We start from the raw sequence: 16,191 nt of genomic DNA on the forward strand, positions 1-16,191 counted from the left end.
AACATAGGTGGTCATCCCAACTACTGAGTGAATTTAGGATGACTTATGTGTGACAAGTGGTGCTGTAAGTCCTCTTACTTGAGGATTAGTTATTGTTTATCTTGAAAACATGTGTGTAATGGGCTGTGTGTGCTAGGCAACATGAAAGAGTGAGACTTCTTTCTGTGTTTGCAAATTCTTAGAAGATTACCTGTGATGCACATCACATTCTGGTTTAATGCGTATTTAAATAAAAAATGTTTTTCTTTCTATTCTACTCTTATGGAGAGGTTTTCTTGGGTGGTAGGAAAGTTTTTTTTTAAATCATATTTTCCTCAACACAAGTAAAGAATAAATTACAGAGTTGGAAGAATGAGCCAAAAAGTCCTTCTGGAGGGCAGTGTATTATAAACCAACTATTGAATATATGACAGAAAGTTAAGTGACATAGAGGATAGGTCCAGGGTTCTATTATATAGTTAATATGATTTCTAGAAAAGAACAAATATAATTGAGGTGATATATAATACAAAAAAAGGAAAATCAACTTTTCTACATTGTAGGGGAGACATCAGCTTTTAAACTGAAAACAAACAAACACAAAAAAATTGAGTTTCAAGGAAGATAAATAGAAAAGAAAAAGATGACACTTCAACATACTAAAGTGAAATTTTAGAACTTCAATAAATGGTAACGCCCAAAATGTGGTCAGAGGGGGAAAAAATGCACATTCAAATTAAAAAGATAAAACAAATCATTATTAGCAATATAGATACTGGAAGATAGTTGAATCATCTCTGTAAAGATGTGACAGAAAATTATCTCAAACCTAAAATTTTGTATCTACCCAAATAGTATCAATACTTGGGAAAGAAGAAAACTCAGAATTTTTAATGTGGGCATGGTCATAAAAAGTTTTAACCTACACACACTCTTGGTTATGTATGCCATCAAATTTTTTTAAATATCCAAGAATTAGAAAATATGGGATGTAAGAATAAAGACACTAGTAACACAGTAACGTTTGGTGATATATAACATAAAGCAATAAACCTTGAAATAAAATACCAAATGATCTCAACATAGGAAGTGAGCAAGGAAGAAAAAGACAAATAAGTATAAGAATTTTAAGCCTCTTCTCTTATCTAGGGGAAGATATAACTAAAAATTAACCTTAGATATTAATAAAAAATATAAGATTGAAAATGTATGTTAAATTTTTTATGATAATCATTAGAGGGATAATGAGCATGTACAACTGTTATGCTGTCAGTGCAAGAAAATTTAAAAAATTAAAACCCTGTTCAACTAAAAAAAAGACAAAAAAGAGGAAAGAAATTAACAACAAATCAAAGTAAACTCAAATAAAAATCAAGATAGTAAAAGTAAACTGCATTCACCATAAATTTATATAGATTAAATCCCCTATTAAACAGAGACCCTCCAATCAACTATCAAAGTAATATATTCTAATGACAACACTGATACCTAAAATGATTTAGCAGTGAGCAGGTGGAACTGAACAAATGGAAAAATATATACATTATATATATATTATATATATATATATATATATATTTATTTATATCAGGAAAAGACTAATAGTAAGAAAAAATGTTGCTATAAAAATTAAAGATATTGCTATAAAATTAGATATTGCTATAAAAATTAAAATTCAACATGAAAAGTAATGAGAAAAACAAAGTATATAAATTCATTCAAGAATGATAAAATTGAATAGACAAATATCTATTTAGAATACTGGAAAGGTGTCAATAATACGTCTCTAAAATGTCACTAAGCATATTTTTACTGCTGTGTTCTACCAAATTTTCAGGAAATAGTTTATTCATATATATTACAACTTTTTCCAGATTCTCATCCCAATCATCCAGTTAATTAATGAGTACTATATTGATGGAAAGCTTCCCAAAATAGTTTAAAAGATTAGCAAAACTATGTTGTAAAAACAAGACAAGGGCAGCACCAAAAGATAAAACTATAAGTTAATATCACTTACAAAGATAGATGAAAAAAATGTTAAATAAAATAGGAGTGAATAGAATTTAGGTGGAAAATAAAAGTATAAAATATAAAAACACAAAGAATAATACATAGAGACCAAGTGGATTCAACCTCGTAGTCTAAGTATTGGTCAATATTAGGATAAAAAACTAGAGCGTGGTTGATCGTCTGGGAAAGTAGTCAGTACAGAGGACAGGATGAAAACCAAGAGAAAGAGAGTAAAGAGAAGGTGCAAGCCTAGGATCATCACAGGAAAAAATGAAATCCAGAGCACACATGGAGATTCACCCTTGAGTAGCTCACCGTCTGAGATTTGCAAGGCAAGTAGTACTGTGGGGAGAGCGTGGGTAAAGTATGAAGCAGAAAAGCTGAAAGTGGAGAGTGATCATGCAAAATCTGCCCATTTCCCTCCAAAACGAAAAAGAAATTTTGTGTTGCAAATTCTGGGATTGTGGTTTGGGTGGGAGGGTCTCAAGTAAAACAATGAATGTTTAAAGTTGTTACACGGAATGGGAAAGAATGCTGACAGATGGGAAGTAAAAGGAAGGTCAGTATCACTGAGGTTACAGTTGAAATTGGATCATTTATTCACATGATTTCTATTATTATTAATCAGAGGCGATGCAAAAGTTGCTGTTTCAAGGCCAGCTGTAGTTCATATGACTGATGTTATCGTGAAGTAGAAGGGAAAGCCAAATTGTTCTTTAGCTTCATGCTCCTTTTGTTTAGGAAGGAGAACGCGCCTTTTGGATATGCAAAGGACTGGCCCTAACACTACCTAAAGCTGAGACAAAGAGGGGGAAAAATGTTCTAAACAATAAACTAGCTTCAAGGTGGGACACGGATTTGGGGGGTAGTCCAGGACAGAGAACCCTGGAATTTTGCAAGAGAGACCAAGAAGGAAGCTGTGATCTGAGGGAGGGCCATATTCAAGAACGTCCTTATTGTCACATGTCATAGAAGTTTCAGTAGAGATCCTGTGGGGGTGGGAGATGATGAAATTTAGGAGCTGTCATACCTAGTATCTATTTTTAAAAATTTCTTTTCTGCCTTCAGATTCATTTTATCTTCACATCTTAGAAATTAAACATACAACCTTTATCAGTGATGTCTTGGAAGTAAATTGTCAGACCTCTCTCCAAGTATTAGGTGACAAAGTGGACGACAGAAAGTTCAGAAACCACCAGAGGTGACAGGAGAGGAGGGGGAGCATAGGGTAGGAGCAAAAAGTGGCAGGAAGCACTCTGGATTTGTTATCGCCTCATCAAGGATGTACAGAAATCCTGAGGGAGGGACATATGATAATTATAATGATAGAATAGTTTTCTGGTCATGCAGAATGGGAAATTCAATATTTAAATAAACATTTAGAGAAAAAGGTGATGCCAGAAAGTTGGAAACTTTGAAGACTTTCAAGTTGTCTTTATTAGGAATGATACCAAAACAAGGCATGATTTCTTGAGTTCAAAGAACATATGTATTCTGTGGTCGAACATCCGTGGGATCATGCAGATGTGATATTAAGGAAAGGGGCAACAGTTAAGAAAGTCTCAACTTAAAGTACGTTTTGGGACACTAAGTTGTGTCACCTCATACCTAAGAGCAGAGAAGGAGGGGCTCCAACACCACCTGCACAAACCCCTCCTGAGATTCACAATGGATTTTGCCTTAACTGAGAAAAGAACAATTTATTTTCTCAAATGATGACTTCCTTGAAAACCATGTCTGTGAACCCAACATATCAATTATAATATGGACACATAGATACTCCTATTCATTTTCCTGAGAATAAGACCCAGATCTCTGGAAAGTCCCAGGGTCGCAATAAAAGAGAGTCAGTTCTCTGATCCACAAAAGCATCTATCTAAAGAGGAGACAGTACCAATGTTTTCTTAGGTCAGTCTCCCAAGGCAATAGAAATAAAAGCAAAAATATGCAAATGGGACCTAATCAAACTTATAAGTTTTTGCACAGCAAAGGAAACCATAAACAAAATGAAAAGACAACCTACCAACTGAGAGAAAATATTTGCAAATGACGGATTTGAAAAATGGGCAGAAGACCTAAATAGACGTTTCTCCAAAGAAGACATACAGATGGCCAATAGGTACATGAAAAGATGCTATCATCATTAATTATTAGAGAAATGCAAAAAACTACAATGAGGTACTACCTCATACCTGTCAGAATGGCCATCATTAAAAAGTCTACAAATAATGAATGCTGGACAGAGTGTGGAGAAAAGGGAACCCTCTTATACTGCTGGTGGGAATGTAAATTGGTGCAGCCACTATAGAAAACAGTATGGAGGTTCCTCAAAAAAATAAAAATAGAGTTACTATATGATCCAGCAATCCCACTCCTGGGCATATACCCAGACAAAACTATAATTCAAAAAGACACATGCACCCCTATGTTCACAGCAGCACTATTTACAATAGCTAACATGGAAACAACCTAGATGTCCATTGACAGATGAATGGATAAAGGAGATGTGAGATATATATAATGGAATATTACTCGACCATTAAAAAGAATGAAACAATACCATTTGTAACAACATGGATGGACGCAGATAATAATCATACTAAGCGAATAAGCGAAGTAAGTCAGGAAAAGACAAATACCATATGATATCACTTATATGTGGAATCTACAATATGACAAAAATCAACATATCTACAAAACTAAAACAGACTCACAGGGCTTCCCTGGTGGTGCAGTAGTTGAGGGTCCGCCTGCCAATGCAGGGGACACGGGTTCGTGCCCCAGTCCAGGAAGATCCCACGTGCCGTGGAGCGGCTGGGCCCGTGAGCCATGGCCGCTGAGCCTGTGCATCCGGAGCCTGTGCTCCTCAACGGGAGAGGCCACAATAGTGAGAGGCCCACACACCGCAAAAAAATAAATAATAAAAAAAAAAACAGACTCACAGAAATAGAGAACAGACTTCTTGTTGCCAAGGGGGAGGGGAGATGGAGGAGGGAAGGATTGGGAGTTTGGGATTAGCAGAGGTAAACTATTATATACAGGATGGATAAACAAGGTTCCCTGTGTATGGCACAGGGAACTATATTCAATATCCTGTGATAAACCATAATGGAAAAGAATATGAACAAGAATATATATATATATATATATATATATATGTATACTGAGTCATTTTGCTGTACAGCAGAAATTAACACAACACTGTAAATCAACTACACTTCAATAAAATTTTTTTAAAAATAAAGATGAAGAAAGAGTCCAGATTATTTTTTTCTAGAGGACCTTCATGCCTGCAGGTCAGCTGGGGTCTACTTAGGTAGACCAGTAGCCAGGCCCTTAGAGCATTATCTTTTCTTTGATCCCAGCAAGACATGCGGATTGATTTTAAGGTATGCCTATTCTTCAGAAGCCTTGATCTCTAGCTTAAGAATGTGAGTTAAGTAGGGATTTTATAGAAATTTTTTTTTGGCTTTAGGAAATAAAACCTAAGAGACCCCCTGCCTCTTACAGTCTTCTGTAAGTCTCCATCTCTAATTGTTTCTCCCCTTCAAAACAAATTCCCATACACTTCATACTGTATTAGTAAAGTATCCAACAGGCATGTATCCAATTACCCTTTACCATCCAGGAGCAGTTCAGAATGAAAAGATTAGCAGTATTTGTTGTCAGGTTGTCTCCGAGAGATGACAATTTATACCAAATCATTATGTGTCAAAAATCTGAGGGTGTGCCAGGGTAGAAATGCAATTCCACAGTTCCCAAAGGTGGATAAAATTCCCTGTTCCACATGTGACTTTAATATGTTTGCTGCTTAGAGAGAGGGATCTGGCCTTTTCAGACAGTCAGATTCTTACACTAGGACCCACCAGCTGATAGAGCAACATTGCATTTGCCCAAAATTATTTGCTCTGATTGTTCAGAGGCTTTTCACTTGTTCCCCACCGGCTCTCTCTCCTATTCAGTCTCTGCCAACTCAGAGCTCCTGGCTCCATTTCTCACTCTTGATACACCCCTAGCCTTCCAAGCTTTCAGCCTACTTAGCATCAGAGGAGCAACTTTCCCTAACAAACTCCAGCTTGAACTTGGCCCAGTCTGTTCCTCCTACCCCACCTTTACTGCTACATTCTCAGAAATCAAACCCTGGCGCCAGCAGTTTGTGTAGGGCCTTGGCCACATCCCCTAGGTCCCCTGTGATGAAATTCAGGATAATTCATAACACATGCAAAAACAAGGCAAGACAAAACAACCTGCCATAATATGAAGTGGGGAGTTATTCTCTTTCTACCGCTCAGTTGCACTTCCAACATATTTGTCAGTACATCACTGTGGCACACTCTCAGGTAACACAGGAGAATTATAGCCACCTCCTCTACTTAGAATGCCATTCTCTGTCGTCTGCTGGGTCAGTGCCGGTCATATAAAAATATAAATCACTCCATCTGACTGAATCTCCCCATCAACTTTGAAATTTTCCGTATCATTTGGTAACCCCTTGATCCTGCTTTTCAATACATACCACCAAAAAAGAAAGGACCATTCATAAAAACAGAATGGTCTACCAAGATAAGATGAAGAGAATGGGGGGGTGGTGGTGGGATGAATTGGGAGATTGGGGTTGACATATATATAGTAATATGTATAAAATAGATAACTAATAAGAACCTGCTGTATAAAAAATAAATTAAATTAAATTAAAAAAAACGATGAAGAGAACAGATGTCCTTTGCCTCTTGAACCATTTTGACCTTTTGGAAAATGGAGGAGGAGATATGAAACACATGATGTCTGCCAGCATTTGCTCCACCAATCTCTTCCTCACTCATTTTCAGAATTCACAAGTGTTCCTGTTTACTCCTAAATATCCTGAAGTTAGTAAATATCCTAAAGATAGTAAATATCTTAAAGATAGTAAATTTCAAGTAAGAAAATCATCACAAATGAGATCTACTGTGACTAAGCAGCTGCCCTCAACCCATCTGAGACAACATAGGGACTTCCAGATTATGTTTTAGAGGGTAACACCAGCAATTAGAATATTAGGTATGCAATATGACCATAGAATCTGTGTTTGAAATTCAGCAAATTGCAGGTGTCTTAGGCTATTTGGGCTTCAATAACAGAGTACCAAAAACTGGGTGGCCAATAAGCAACAGAAATTTATTTCTCACAGTTCTAGAGGCTGGAAGTCCAAGGTCAAGATCAAAGTGCTGGCGGATTGTCCAGTGAGGGATCACTTCCTGGTTCCCAGGAGGCTTTCATTTCCCTCACAAGAAGGAAGGGGCCAGGGAGCTCTCTGGAATCTCTTTTAGAAGGACGCTAATCCTACTCATGAGGGCACACTACCTTCATGACCTAATCACCTCCCAAAGTCCCCGCCTCCAAGCACTATCACAGTGGAGATTAGGTTTCAATATATGAATGTTAGGTGAGGGACACAAACTCATTCTATAGCAGCAGAGGAACTATCCTTGACATCAAAGTTAATTCCTTCTTAATGGAGAGGAGTGCTCCTCTGTTACATAAGTTTTATCCTCCACATCACCCACACCAAGACACACATACTATGGGTGCTTAATGGATACCTAACTGTTCCTTGCAGTGACTGAGCTGCATTTCTTGGCTGGTAATGCTTAGTATATTTATTCATTCTGGATTTTTTTTTCAGCACCTTTTCCTCCTTCTGCCTTACCACTGCACAAGTCAATTTTCCCAACAACCTATCCATGAGTCTCCAGAAAATTATACCATGATCCACCTCTGAAGTTAGCAGTTATGAGTTAACATTCCCTGCTTACCAACCACACCTAACTTCCCAGATAGCTCAACCTGGTTAGCATAGAGAAAGGCCTGAGGCAATGTTAAGGCCTCATCACTCAGGGGTTGTGACATTCCTGACACACGGTATCAGATGAGGACTCTTTCCTTCTGGCCTAAAATGATGGACAATACTGATGTCTAAGAACAAGTTGGCAAAAATATCATAAGGTATATTTTTTCTTCACGCTGCACTTGATTTTTCTAAATGCACTGGGTAGCCTAACTCTGTGGCATGTGTGTGCTCAGCACTCTGAATTCATTGCTGTGGAAAATGGAGCTGAAATAACGTAAGGCAAGACACAGTTTGAAACGTCAAGCTTTTGCCACGTGCCTTTGAGCCACTCTCAGTACCTACTGAACCATTTATAGAACGTCTTATTGTTTGCTTCCTAAATCCAGCCATATAAAAGTAATAGGGTATTGTCTTTTGCCCTTTGTGTTGTGAGGGTATCTAATTTCCATTCCCAGATGCACATCATGCCTGCTCTTTCTCTGTCTTTAAAATAAACCTGTTGCCCAAAGCTAAATATACAGTACTTTGAACATGACAATGAGGCTATTTTTAATTTGTCCTTTCAGTTTAATTAGCGTTGGTATTATTTTGTAGGTACAATTTGCAACATTCTTGCTGCCACCTACAGGCAACCCTGAGCGCCACCTGTGATTTCGGGGGTAGGTGTAGAATCAGCTGTTTATCTTGAATTAGAGATTTGCTGCGTTTCTAGCCCATTATTTATCAGAATGCATATGAATGTATTGAAAAATTTTTTTAAGCCATGCCCACATCTTTATTTCATGAAAATAAAAATATCTGCAAGATCCTCACAAAATCAGTAAATAGGACAATCTCTGCAAACATAAAAAAATCACTTGGGACAATACAGGAGAAATACTACACAAATGTGTTCTTAATCGTTTCTGTAAGTAACAAAATCAGCATGTTTATGAAAAACCTAAATACATAATTGATCAAAGCAATTTTCACTGTTAAAATTTATTAGCTATGGAAATAGCTGATGTGAAAAGGAAGGTTAAGAGAAAAAAAAACTAAGTATTTAAAAAAGTAATTCTAACTCATCTTGACAACTATTACTCACTGCACTGAGCTAACTCTGGGGGAAAAAAGCACTGAAAAGAAAAGCAGAAATGGAGAGGGAGCAGCTCTTACGAGGTCATTTATCACCCCCAAAATGGAGGAAAGAATTAAAAAAATATGGCAAAAGAGTTCTTGAACCCAATGATGAATCTTAGACCTCTCTGAGGCAAGGAGAGCCCAGCACTTGTGGGACCAAAACAATGTTCTCTCTTTGGGAAACTGGCCTCAAATGAGAGATGCGGGTTACTTGTGGAATGTGCCAGTGATCTTTAAAATAACTTCTTATGGATCACCCATTGATTTTCTTAAACCTTCTATTTCTTGTTGCAGTATACATAACTCTTAGAGTAAAAGTCACTATTCATTATGTGATAAGGATCTGTGTGCCACTTTTTCAGTCTTTAAGAATTGTATCCCCTGACCCTAAAACCCCAGAATTTTGAAACTCTTTCACATAGTACATAGCAACATTTGAGAGCAGGAGAACCTGTATATCTATGGCTAATCTAGTTAATCTCCCTGTGTCATTTTTAGTTTATTTATTGTAGACACTCATTAAGTGCCTACTGTGTCCCAGGCTGTGTGTTTTACACTAAGGATTAGTGGTAAATATGATATAGCATCTACTTTGAGGAGGATACTTTCTCAGAAGCAAGGAAGTGCAATACAATGTGACAAGGACTATGTTAGAGGTAGGTACTGGCAGCACAGCAGTGCAAAAGAGGATGGTTATCTCTTTGCTGGGAAAAGCCCTGGAAGGCAAAGTGGTAGGGAAAAAGGATAAATATACCAGGAAGAAGGGAAAACATTGTTTGGGCCATTCCCTTTGGTTCTTCCTGTCCTCTCCTTTTGTTTCTTGCCAAGAACTGAATTTTCAAAATAAAAATAAAAATAAAAATCTTAGCAACATAGTCTTGAAAATATAAACTGGGACCCACGGCTCAGTACTTTAATTGTCACACAGAAGACTGTCATTAATAATTCATTATCAGTGCTCTGTCCAGCCCCATCACTTAAAATGCAAATACACCAGAAATGTACAGCACACCAAACCTTCCCCATCACACTTTCCTGCACGAAAGCAAGACTAAAAGAGACTTGATCAGCACCATAGAACTGTTAAATGAACATTACCTGAATGGACATCACCACTGTGTGACTGCTCCCATTCTTGCCAAAATACTAGATCCAGTTTTTTTTTTTCTCCATTTTGTATTTTTTTCTCAGACTATATATTTTTAAAATTTAATCAATGTTTAAATTAAGTATAAACTACTATTTGTAACATTTCCATTTTGGAAAACTAAATTTCTTTCATATAATAAATAAAATAGAAATAACCAAAAACATTTTACTTCAACAATCATGTTCTCAGAAATTTCTGTATACTTAAAACTATATCAGATACTGTACTAGGTATAATCTTTGGATATATGTCTTTCCATAAGGAGTGTTCAAGTTTATAGAGAGAAAAGGAAAAAAAAATTATAGAATTATACATAAAAGTAGATAGGTTTGATTACGAAATTTTGAAATCGATGAAGCTCATTATTAATATCTTTAAATTTCCTTTTGGTACTATTTCCTAATTTCCTCAAATTATTTTCTCTCTCTTCACTATGCATGATAATCTTCAGACTACCAAATAACAATGCTGGTCAAAACTCTGAGTCTTTCTCATTGTGAGAGAGGAAATGAATTAATACAGTGGAAAGTTTAATATGCTACACTTTATAGCAGTATATATGAGGTTCAACAGAACCAACCAGAGAAAACACTGTTTATACCAACAGAATAATTGCTCCTGGTGGAACTTCACACACCATAGGCAACCACTTGCAAAGAAGGAGACCTTTTGAAATCCTAAAATCACTGGGGCATTGTCTTGCTGGCTACTCCTCGTATGTATGATGCCTGTCTGAAAGCACAGGATAAAATGGTAGAATTTACCATGTAAATTATGAAATAAAGCAGAGCAGGAAACAAACATAATTGTGAATTTTCAAATAGTCTAGAAAATCTTCCTGCAAAAAGAGAGATCTGAATAGGTCTTTAAGAACAGATATGCTTTGAACAATCAAAGAGAAAGAAGGACTTGGGAAGAGAAAGGGCATTCAGGTAGAGGAACAACAAGCACAAAGAATAAGCATGGCATGTATGGGGGACAATTTGCTTTTCAAGAATAATTTAAATTAAAACATATTAAGTTCACCAGTAGCTCTTGTTAGATCCACATGACTTTCAAAATACTCAAAGTAGAATGACTATTTTCTGAGAAAAATGCACAAAAATTTAACCAAATGTTTTCTCATGTTAAAAATCTACCTAATGTACAAAATGGACATAAAACTCTTATGATATTTGATCATTTTCATGATTGTCTACAAATACAGTATATGAAGTACTGTAATAAAGTTTAAGAACTGGACTTGTTTTTGAATTATTAAAGTCTAATCCCAAAGCAGGATTTTAATTAAGAATGAGAATTGGAGAGTGTTTGAAATGAATTCTGGTGAGTTCCTCCACAGACAAGAGAAACAGATATGCAATATTTTGACCTTTCCCTGAAATTCCCTAGGCCCATTGATTTCTGACTTAGATTAGTCTACTCTGGATTCTGAGAATTCCTACCAAGCATATTCCATTAAAAATAATATTTATATTTGCAAGAATATAAATTATTAAATATACAAAAGTTCTGTTCTTTTGCTAACATATCTAGTCAGAAGTTTAGTTTACTTTCATTACTTTTTTATTTGTATAAGTATTCAAGGCTATGAATTTTCCTCTGGGCTCTGATTTAACTCTGTCCCATTGTTTATTATATTGTTTTCTGGAAATTCTGAAGTCTAGGGGTTTTTGTTTTCATCTTTAATCCAAAAGCATTTGAGAAAGATTTTGTTTAACCATATGTATTTTTTATATCTTGTTATCATGTCTAGTTTTATTGCATTAGAATCACAAAGATGTATTATTTTCTACATTATTTCTCATTTTCAGATATATAGACACCATCTTTATAGTCTAGAAAGACAGTTTTAAATGTCACATGGGTATGTGCTGAATTTTTAAAGTAAAGAGTTCCGCATGTATTTTCTTGCTTATGTTGTTAAGGAATACCATAACCTTAAATGTGTTTTTGTCCATTCACCTGAGAGCAGTGAATAGAAGTCTCTGATTATTTTAAAGTGTATTTTGGTATCTCCCATAATTTCTGATCTATGAAAGTTACTGCTATGCTATTTAGTGCATAGGTGTTCATAACTGTTATATCTGTACTCTGAATTATACCATGGAACATTTTAAACTGTTTTCCCTTGGCTCAGATAGTGTGGATTGACCTGAATTCTACCTTAGCTGAAATTAAGATCAAGACTCTTGCTTTCTTTGTGTTTGCATTGATCTGGTATAGCTTTGCCCTACTTATCATTTTTTCCTCTTTTTTTGCTTCTTTTGAGTCACCTTGTTTTAAGTGTGTCTCATATGACTTTAGAGTTTAGTTTAGTTTCCTTTAAATAAGTGAATTAAGCTTATATATAATTATATTTATTAACATGACACAGATGTTTCCTTTTACTTTCATATTAACTTGCTGTTCTCCTATTTATTTGTGAAATGTGTTTTCTTTGTATTTTATATAGCTCTTCTGACATTTACAAGGGTTAGTATTTTAGATTAGAGTGATTACTTACCTTTAGCTTATACCTTTATGTAATACTTTTGCCCTTCTTTTTAGACAGAATCATAAGAGAGACATCATCTCAATTATAATTAAAATATTAAGATATTATATATTAATAAAATTTGACCCTGGGTCAAATTTATTTCTAGTTTTTAAATTTGAAGAAAAGTTTGGTTGCATTTAAATATCTTGGCTGACTTTTTCTGGAATATATTGTAGGTGTCGCTTCTTTGTTTCCTGGTATTGAATGTTACCATTAAGAAATCTGTTGAAAACCTTATTTTATTTCCCTTAAAACAATAGTGACCATTAATTTTTGTCCAAGCCACATTTTGGGAGTGAAAGAGGCCACTATTTACACTGATTGATGTTTATGAAACAATAAGCATAAACTGGAATTATCTGAGGGTAACTGAGCCATATATGGTCTTCCCACCTATACATGGCATGATCTTTTGGTTTAGATCCCTAAAATAGCCTTTTTCTCATCATCTTATCTATAATATTCTTTATCTTACCTACCTTACATTTATCATCCATCTAAATAAAGATATTTTTCTTTCATTCATTTTTCACCTAAATTATGTTTGTGTTGACAATTCCTAATTTTTGGTTAGTAACTTTTCAATATGTAGATTATTTTCTTTATATTTTAGAAAATTTTTCTTGATTTATAATTTAAAAATCTATGATATGTTTTGTTTCTTTTTCTATTCTCCTTTACTTGTATTCTATAGCCATCATTTTCCCCTCTAATTTCTCTTCTTCATTCATGTTCTTTCATTTTTTCATGTCTTTATTGTGCATGTGGTATATTGTTAAATAATGGTTCCCAATTAGTTATGCTTCCTGATACCCACACACTTTTATAGCCCCTTCTACGCCAATTCTTGACTTAGCTATGTGACTTGCTTTGACCAACAGGGCACGAGCAAATGTGACAAATGTCGAGGCTTGATAAATACTTGTACTTAGGAGCTTGCCTTTTTGAAATGCTACCATCACCATGTGAAGAAGCCTAGTTTAAACTTCTTGAGAATGAAAGACCACGTGTAGAGAGAGGCTCAGCCATCTCAGCTTAACATAGCTCCCAGCCAATTCAACAGCTAAATTCAGCCGTGGGAGTGAAACTAGTATAAGTGTGTTATTGGGCACATCCAACTCACAGCATCTTGAGCAACATTAAATCATTGTTTTAAGCCACAAAATTGCAGGGTTTTTGTTAGGCATTATTAGATAACAGATAGAGAAATTGTTGCCTAGAAGTGTGGTGTGGCTATAACAAAACTCAAAACATGTGGCATTGGCTTTGGAACTGGGCAGCAGATGGAGGCTTGAGAAGTGCAAGGAGGCTATTGGCAACGGCTGAAGGAATGGCAAAGAAATTGTTGGCAGAGGCTTGAAATGAGCTGAGGCAATCAATAGTGGCAGGAAAAATGGCAGCCCATATTTTATAATAGCAAAACATTTGGCAAACCTGTCAAGTGCTGGTACACAGAAGAAAGAATTGTACCTGATGAACTAGTGGATCTGGCTAAGGAGGTTTCCTGGCAGGATCTTTAAAGTGCCAACTGGCTTCTTTTAGGTGCATATGGTAAGGCATAAGAAGAGACAGATAAGCTAAGGATAGAACTGTTTAGTTTGCAAGAGGAATTTAGACACGAAGAAGAGGCAGAACTTTTTGGACTGGAAAATAAAACACTTCACATTTCCAGAGTTTCCGGTTGGTAAATATTCTCAGTATAACAAATGGTCTCAGGGTAAAGAAGCGATCAAGAATATTGATGTAAAACCCCTTTTTAGACCTCACAACAATTTAAAGTGATTCTTAGGACACTCTCAGCTAAACAGAAGAGCTTCTAGGACCTTTAAAAACATTATCCCACAGCATCCTGAAACACCCAAATTAGAGTGAGTTCTAACTTAAAAGAGTTATGGTTGTGAGTCTGAGGCATGAAGTGAATCCCAGCCATAGTCACAGGAAATCATTAGAATTTTAAGGTAGTTGTATCAGCTTGGACTAAAAAGAAGAGAGAGAGTTTAAAATGAAAAGAAGTCTCTGGGCATTTACCTTTCTACATACAGAAAACACACGGAGAAACTACTCACGTATTTCTTAGGAAAAAAAAAAAATCTCTAAGAGATCTGAGCCAAGGACAGCACCGGGAACCATGGGAAAACAATGGATTAGAAAACAACTCCAAGGGAGCAGAAGGAGGTCTTAATCAAGGAACATTCCTTGCCGCCAAGTAAGGATTCCTGACAACATATGCTCAGCTGGATTTCAGACCTGTTATAGACTAATGATTGCTGTAAACTTCCAATTATTTTCCTTTTTAAGTGAGAATGTCTATTGTGGTTATACTGTTCCTGGCTCACCATCCCACACTGAGTCTGTGGGGGAAATTAGGTAGATGACTTGCCTTTTCATCTTGAGTCTCTGGGTCAATAGGCGCTACATCCAAGGAGCTACACCTGAGTATTATTTTCTGTATCCAGATCTAATGCACAAAATCATAGCCTTTGAGCCTGAATGGACTTAACATGAATCATCAGGGCCAGATAGCAGATTGTGTTATATTGTTACATCAGTGGACCTCAGTGAATCACACCTCCCTCTATTACTCTGTGTAGGCATCTCTCACCTTTACTCTGAACATGGCCATGTCATTTTTGGTTTCAATTTGTTTTGATTTTCCATTGGGACACCAAAAACTTCGGCATAGGAGGGGGATTAATAAGTACTTGCATATCTGGGCTTTCCCTTTTTTTTTTTTTTTTTCAGTATGCGGGCCTCTCACTGTTGTGGCCTCTCCTGTTGTGGAGCACAGGCTCCGGACGCGCAGGCTCAGCGGCCATGGCGCACGAGCCTAGCTGCTCCGCGGCATGCGGGATCTTTCCAGACCAGGGCACGAACCCGCGTCCCCTGCATCGACAGGCGGACTCTCAACCACTGCACCACCAGGGAAGCCCCGGCTTTCCCTTTTTGAATGTTGTCATTACCATTTCAAGAAGCCTGGTCTAGAGTCACTGAGAGTGAAAAACCACAGAGAGTAGGTTAATTTTACCAGCCATCCTAGTTGTTCCCAGCCCCCAGACAACCCGCCAGCTGAATGCAGCTACATGAGGAGCCCAGGCAAGATCAACAGAAGAACTCTCAGCCAACCCACAAAGTTGCAGTAAAAAAATACACAATCATTATTGTAGATCCCTAAGATCTGAGATGGTTTATCATATAACAGATTACAGAATTCCTTACTGTATTTTGCATCTCCCTTTGGCTCCTTTAAATTTAATCTTCATTTCTTAAACAGTCTGTCTTTTTCTGGGTTTTTTTCCCTATATTCCTCCAATATTAATTTTACCTCCTTCTGTTATTTAGCCTTTATCTCAGGCCTTCCCTTCCCTGAGTTCTTTATTTCTGCTGAGTGACTTCCTTCACAGCAGCAATGGCTTGTTCTTATATTTTAAAATTCTTATTGGAATATCAAATAACAAATTTATTTTTGCTTTCTAGCTACATTTTACTCCTAACTTTTTGTTTTGTTTTTACGGGGAAGCTTCTATTGCTATTTTGCACATTTCTTTCTGTAGCATATTTGTA

The sequence above is a fragment of the Stenella coeruleoalba genome (genome assembly GCF_951394435.1).
Source record: "Stenella coeruleoalba genome assembly, chromosome: 13".
Lineage (NCBI taxonomy): Eukaryota > Metazoa > Chordata > Mammalia > Artiodactyla > Delphinidae > Stenella > Stenella coeruleoalba.